A 7694-nucleotide genomic window follows, 5' to 3' on the forward strand; every position below is an offset into this window, starting at 1 on the left:
ACATCCGCACCAACTCCTGGGTTTCCCTGGCCAAAGACCGCCCTAAGTGGAGGAAGAGCATCGGGGAGGGCGCTGAGCACCTCGAGTCTCGTCGCCGAGAGCATGCAGAAAACAAACGTAGGCAGTGGAAGGACCGTGCGGCAAACCAGACTCCCCACCCACCCTTTCCTCCAATGACTGTCTGTCCCACCTGCGACACAGACTGTAATTCCTGAATTGGACTGTTCAGTCACCTGAGAACTCATTATTGGAGTGGAAGCAAGTCTTCCTCAATTTCTAGGGACTGCCTATGATGATGAGTGAGTAGGGCAACTTAACATCTCAACATTGAGCAGTCTTTGTTAGTGGTGGCCCATGTCACCACTCATGATAGGCTTGAAGATACACAGTTTTATAAGGATAGTAACCTTACACAAAATGTATTATCCTGTTGCTAAAATGGAATTGTATGCAACTTGCTATGTCCCTATAAGGTAACTAAGTGCAATTGCTCTGCCTTCCTCAGATAAATCTGATGTTGATTTGTCTTACTACATTCTCAGAATAATTTAATGTCAGTCTGGTTTACTTTTCTTTTTAAAACTTTGACTTCTGAATTCAATTAGAATTCATCTCTGTTGCTGGGGATGTTACTCTATACAATGAGTTTCCTTTTTCTTATACTTATTTTTAAATGTGACACAGAAATTTGCATTTGTGACAATGTGACAGCTGACATATGATAGACACGTCTCAAAACATTCATATATATATATGTGTATATAATTAGATATCAACAACCTTTATTGATCCCTGTTTTATGTCATAAAACTGGATTTTAGTTGCACCTGAAATTTTAGGTTGTGTACAATATATTACAAACCCTGGCTGTTTTTGAAGGCTATAGTGTAATACAATATGGTGCAAGTGAAGCATTAAATTAATTTTTCCTCTCTCTCTCTCTCTATATATATATATATATATATATATATATTTAAATATGCTCATCAAGGTGCTGGAGAATAGAATTCTTTCCATTTCATATATCCAGCATTAGGATCCAGCACTTCCAGGTCTGCAATAGAACAGCTAGATGTGTAATAAAGTTCCCTTCACTCTGCCCGGGCAATACGGTTTAACCCCAAACTCAAAGTAGCACCTCAACCACATCAGTGTGACATTTCGTTCACTTCTCACACTAGCCATCGTGTGGTCACTTTAGGTGAAATTGGTAGTTTTGTTCTGTAAAAAAATGTTCATCAGGAACTGAATCGTTCTAGCTCTTCTAATTAAATCACATAACGATCAAAACACTTAACCTTTCTTCGGCACATTAGATGGGAAAGCGTTTTATCCTTTGTGTACACTATGTCTGGACTCTATTTTTCAAATAATCTGCATAACATTGATATTAAATAATTCAAAATGTGACAAGCAAATGGATTTTTCCATTTACTGCTTTGTTGGCAATGTTTCCTTCTTGAGTCAACATACGCATTTCCTCTTACAGCTGCAACATCTGCTTTCCGGGAGCTTTCGTCAGTGGGTGTGAGCAGAGGGGCAGCTGAAAGTTATTAGTGTCATGAGGGTAGATAGTCCTAAGAGGATGACATCACACAACAACTGGCTATAAGGGTTTGTTCCCTGACATTATTCATTCATTTGTTGTTGTCCCTAGCCACTGACTCCATCCCTCTCCCTGGAAACTGAGGCAGAACCAGACTGTTCGCAATCTTAGTGTCATATTTGACCACGAGATAAGCTTCCGACCACATATCTGTGCCATCAGTAAGGCTGCCTATTTCCATCTCCATTTACATTGTCCGACTCACACCCCACCCCGGCCCCGTCTCAACTCATCTGCTACTGAAACTCCCATCCATGCCTTTGTTACCTCTGGACTTGACTATTCCAACGCACTCCTGGCTGGTCTCCCACGATCTACCCTCTGTATACTTGAGGTCATCCAAAACTCTGCTACCCGTGTCCTAACTCACACCAAGTCCCGTTCATTCATCACCCCTGTGTTCATTGGCTCTCGGTTAAGCAATGCCTCGATTTTACAATTCTTATTCTTGTTTTCAAATCCCTCCATGCACTTGCCCCTCCCTATCTCTGTAATTTCTTCCTGCCCTACAAACCTCAAAATATCTGCGCTCCTCCAATTCTGGCCTCTTTAGCATCCCCAATTTTAATCACTCCACCATTGGCCGTGCCTTCAGCTGCCAAGGCCTGAAGGTCAGGAACTCCCTCCTTAAACCACTCCGCCTCTCTACCTCCCTTTCCTCCTTTAAGATGCTCCTTAAAACCTACCTCTTTGACCAAGCTTTTGGTCATCTGATCTAATATCTCCTTACTAGACTCGGTGTCAAATTTTGTTTGATAAAGCTCCTGTGAAGAGCCTTGAGACGTTTTACTATGTTAAAGGCGCTATATAAATACAAGTTGTTATTGTTTGTAAGAGGTTATGTCATGATGGCCAGCACCTTAAACTTTTTAAATGTTTATAATTCTTTAGATACACTACAACTGAATATTGGATATTTAATGATTCATTTCAAGATTCCATTTCATGTTGTAGTTTGAATAACATATATGTACATTTTTGTTTATAATTAAATCTGTTATTTTATTCTGCTGGTTAGATTGCTGAGGAACAGGAATCATAAGCAAATTTGAGTCCCATTCATTCTACACTGCCTTCGATTCCTTTACAATGTGAAACCTTTCCTTGTGGGATGCTGATTTCATGCTGGAGTGTGTGCTGCTCGGCTGTAAACACACTGAACTAGCACCAGAGTCTTTTTGCTGTGGCCACAGAGAGTCAAGGGTCTGCAGGGAGATCAGCAGCTTTATCTTCAAAGTGCGCTTGATTAGGGGGGCCCCCGCTGACTGTCCTTACTCGGGCGGCCGTTTCTACCTCAGTGATTTGCCAACGGCAGCCCGGGCCTCGGCCACAGCACCGCTTGTGGAGGAATGGAGAAGCACAGGTTGGACCTGCCGCCCACTGCACCGCAGATGGTGGGCAATGACCTGCCACCCTGTGGCCGCGGTGATGGTCTCCGGAGCCTGCTGCCTAATCAATTCCCCAAATCCCCCGGCAGGCCGATAATTGCCAACTGAAAGGGACGCCCTGCACCCTCCGGCCAGCATCCGCTTTCCAAGTGCACCCCAAGGGGAAGTTCCTCTTTATTTTTGTGGGGCTGTGAGGAGCAGGAGTGGTTTCCCACAGAACCAGCCTGGGTCATTGCCACTCCAGATATTACACCCGCCCTTTTTTTATTATTCGTTCCAAGGATGTGGGTGTCGCTGGCAAAGCCAGCATTTATTGCCCATCCCTAATTGCCCTTGAGAAGGTGGTGGTGAGCCGCCTTCTTGAATCGCTACAGTGCCAGCCGTGGCTCAGTAGGTAGCACTCTTGCCTCTGAGTCAGAAGGTTGTGGGTTCAAGTCTCACTCCAGGGACTTGAGCACAAAAATCTAGGCTGACATTCCACAGTGCAGTGCTGAGGGAGTGCTGCACTGTTGGAGGTGCCGTCTTTCGGATGAGACATTAAACCGAGTCTGCTCTCTCAAGTGGACGTAAAAGATTCCATGGGACTGTTTCAAAGACGAGCTGGGGAGTTATCCCCGGTGTCCGTGATATCCCTGATATTTATCCCTCAATCATCATATCAAAAACAGATCATCTGGTCATCACATTGCTGTTTGTGGGAGCTTGCTTGTGCAAATTGGCTACATGTTTCCTACATTACAACAGTGACTACACTCTAGAAGTACTTCATTGGTTGTAAAGTGCTTTGAGTCCGGTGGATGTGAAAGGCGCTATATAAATCCAAGTTTTTCTTTCCCTTAGTATGTGTAATGACAGTGCTCCCACAGTGTTGTTAGAGAGGGTGTTTCAGGATTTTGACCTACCTTCTTGCGACCCTGAGGCTGTCTGGGCTGCCCTGAGACCTGGAATGTCCTGGATTAGACCAGGCCTGACGTTGGGATTACCTGGGCCAGCTGCCCAAAACCCACCCAATGAGGTGCTTTATTCACAATGCAGTGAACAATAGAGTGGTTGAAACATAAACTGTTAATTTCACGGCAGCACTGCACATGCCATTTTGTTCTGGCTACTTTCCAATTTCCTCAGCAATCCACTCGGCAAATGAAACAAGTTAAATTTCACTAGAACCGGGAGCCCATTTGCAAGATGTGTAATAGAAATGCAACATAATTAAAGTGGACAGTGGACTCTCCCACATATCTAGGAAACTGTAAAGAACTTCCTCCTTATCTCCAGCTTAGTTCAGAGCTGTTTAATGTTGAACTTGTATCATCTACTTTTCCTTCCAGGGTTTAAATCACAGAGTCTATTTGCCTTCATGTAACCAACCACTTTATTATCTTGATGATCTGAATCATATCAATCTTAAGGCATTTTAACTAATCCAGAGTCCCATGAATTTCTGGTTTATACAGGATAATCAGTGTAATGGAGTATTTGAAATAAACATACAACACCAGGTCTGGGTTTGAAGATTCAAGCAGTCTTTATTTGCACCGGTGGGGAGGTGACCTGCTATGGGTCTAGCCAGGTCACTGTCCAATTTCAAACAGCCTTTTATACACTTAATTATAAATGTTCCGCCTCGTGCACGATCCCTTGGCACAATTTGGTTAGCCTAAAGCCCGCGTGCACAGTGGCTGATTGGTTACTTCCCTTCCGCGTCACATAATCACTCGCCTATGCTTTATGCTTAGCACACGTAATATTAAGATGCCACCTCCATTACCGAAGAAGCGTATGACTGATGTGACCACAATCTGTTGCTGCTACAATGACCCTTATTCAGGCCAGATGGTATCCTGTTAACATTTCACTTCTGCCCCATTGTTCTGCTTCCCAGAAAGCGTGGTTCAAACTCCAAGTCACATAGCTTACATCCGGTGGTCATTGCAAACTTAACATGTTATTCCTAACGTTATCTCAACTGCCCATTAACTACCTACAAAGCTGACCACTGCAAAAGTCTATTAACTCATTTGAGTACCGAGACCCATTCTTAACCCTTTAATTATAGCAGAGCTCGAAAGCCCGACTTCAATCAAGCTCCCTTCACTCTTCCACGTAGGCCAATGTCACATTCTGCTAATCCAAGGGTTCTGCACTGCTGTTTCCTGTCTGCATTTAAAATGGTTACTAATATTCCCAGAGTCTTCAAGAATCTCATCTTGGCCAAATTTACTGCTGGAAGTAATTTATTTTGTGTATGAGCTTTTTCTATCAGCATTTTCTCTCACACAGCCTCATGACATCTCTGGAAGTAGCCCACATTCCGTGAAATATGTTTCTGCTGTGTTGAGTTAGCATAGCTCATCACTTACAGTTACCCTACTCAGCACTAATACTGTGCATTGGAACTTATGTAAGAGTCCCATAATGTGATGTCAATCCAGAAAGCGAAAAACATTACACCCTTAATCTATTTCATACAGGATACAAGTACTGTTTACATTTATTCACAATTTAAATTATTTACAGAAGCAAAATTATAGACATATTTTATACAGCACAAATACTAATTTGCAATCGCTCCCTCTGTCAAACTCTTGAAGTTACATGGACCTGTTGGAAGCAGTTACTTATTGTGTTTGATGCTGCTGACCATATATCAGTACTGTAAACACAACTGCTGGACACCAAAAGACTCTTGTGTTTTACAAATATTTTTGCTGTGAAATTAAAATAATTTTTTAATTAAACCTTAACAGTGCTAACATCTTAGTATACAGTGGGATGATGCTTGGTGATAGTTGTACCTGCAGTTCTCCCACATCACAGGTAGTCTATTTTATCAACCGACGGCAATGCTGACTCTCATATTAAAATATTAGATTATAGGGCCAATTTGCTGTAGACAACTGAAATAGGATTCGTTTAAAATAAATTGTAGTGGAATTATGATATTTGATGAGGACAATTTGTTAGCTTTCAAAAAGTTTAATATTTTAAATTTAGAAATGAGTGATTGGAACTTATTTAAGTATGAACTTCACTCTGCTGACTATTGCTAGTTTTTTTTATTAATTATAAGTGATAATGCTCTTGTTTTGCTTGTTAAGCAGCAATTCGCACAGAATGTATAAATTTACATTATTTACTTCACTCCCACATTGTGAGTTAATTTCCTCTATTTAAGGTTAAAGTATGAGAGGTAGCTGACAGAGTTGCAGCAGTAAGAAGAGCAGAAAATATTGGTTAAAGGAAAGTAATTGAACTACGCAGCAAGACTGTTGCATCATGGGAACAGGAGTCGGCCATTCAGCCCATCAAGCCTGCTCAATTAGATCATGGCTAAACTGTATCTTAACTCCATCTACCCGCCTTAGTTCCATAACCCTTAATACCCTTGCCTAACGAAAATCTATCAATCTCAGTTTTGACATTTTTAATCAACAGCTTTTCAGGGGAGAGAGTTCCAGATTTTCACTACCCTTCATGTTAATTCAGGTGGACGAATTAACTGCACAGGCAGCAATTAATGAATATGATATAATTGGCATCACGGAGACATGGCTCCAGTGTGACCAAGGCTGGGAACTCAACATCCACGGGTATTCAACATTTAGGAAGGATAAACAGAAAGGAAAAGGAGGTGGGGTAGCATTGCTGGTTAAAGAGGAAATTAATGCAGTAGTAAGGAAGGACATTAGCCTGGATGATGTGGAATCTGTATGGGTGGAGCTGCGGAATACCAAAGGGCAGAAAACGCTAGTGGGAGTTGTGTACAGACCACCAAACAGTAGTAGTGGGGTTGGGGACAGCATCATACAAGAAATTAGGGATGCGTGCAATAAAGGTACATCAGTTATCATGGGTGACTTTAATCTACATATAGATTGGGCTAACCAAATTGGTAGCAGTACGATGGAGGAGGATTTCCTTGAGTGTATTAGGAATGGTTTTCTGGACCAATATGTCGAGGAACCAACTAGAGGGCTGGCCATCCTAGACTGGGTGATGTACTAATTAGTAGGACTAATTAGCAATCTTGTTGTGCGAGGCCCCTTGGGGAAGAGTGACCACAATATGGTAGAATTCCTTATTAAGATGGAGAGTGATATAGTTAATTCTGACTCTAGGGTCCTGAACTTAAGGAAAGGTAACTTCGATGGTATGAGACGTGAATTGGCTAGAATAGACTGGCAAATGATACTTCAAGGGTTGACGGTGGATAGGCAATGGCAAACATTCAAAGATCACATGGATGAACTTCAACAATTGTACATCCCTGTCTGGAATAAAAATAAAACGGGGAAGGTGGCTCAACCATGGCTAACAAGGAAAATTAAGGATAGTGTTAAATCCAAAGAAGAGGCATATAAATTGGCCAGAAAAAGCAGAAAACCTGAGGACTGGGAGAAATTTAGAATTTAGCAGAGGAGGTCAAAGGGTTTAATTAGGAGGGGGAAAATAGAGTATGAGAGGAAGCTTGCCGGGAACATAATAACTGACTGCAAAAACTTCTATAGATAAGTGAAGAGAAAAAGATTAGTGAAGACAAATGTAGGTCCCTTGCAGTCAGATTCAGGTGAATTTATAATGCGGAACAAAGAAATGGCAAACCAGTTGAACAAATACTTTGGTTCTGTCTTCACGAAGGAAGACACAAATAACCTTCCGGAAGTACTAGGGTCTAGTGAGAAGGAGGAACTGAAGGATAT

The sequence above is a fragment of the Pristiophorus japonicus genome, chromosome 12, assembly GCF_044704955.1.
Source record: "Pristiophorus japonicus isolate sPriJap1 chromosome 12, sPriJap1.hap1, whole genome shotgun sequence".
Lineage (NCBI taxonomy): Eukaryota > Metazoa > Chordata > Chondrichthyes > Pristiophoridae > Pristiophorus > Pristiophorus japonicus.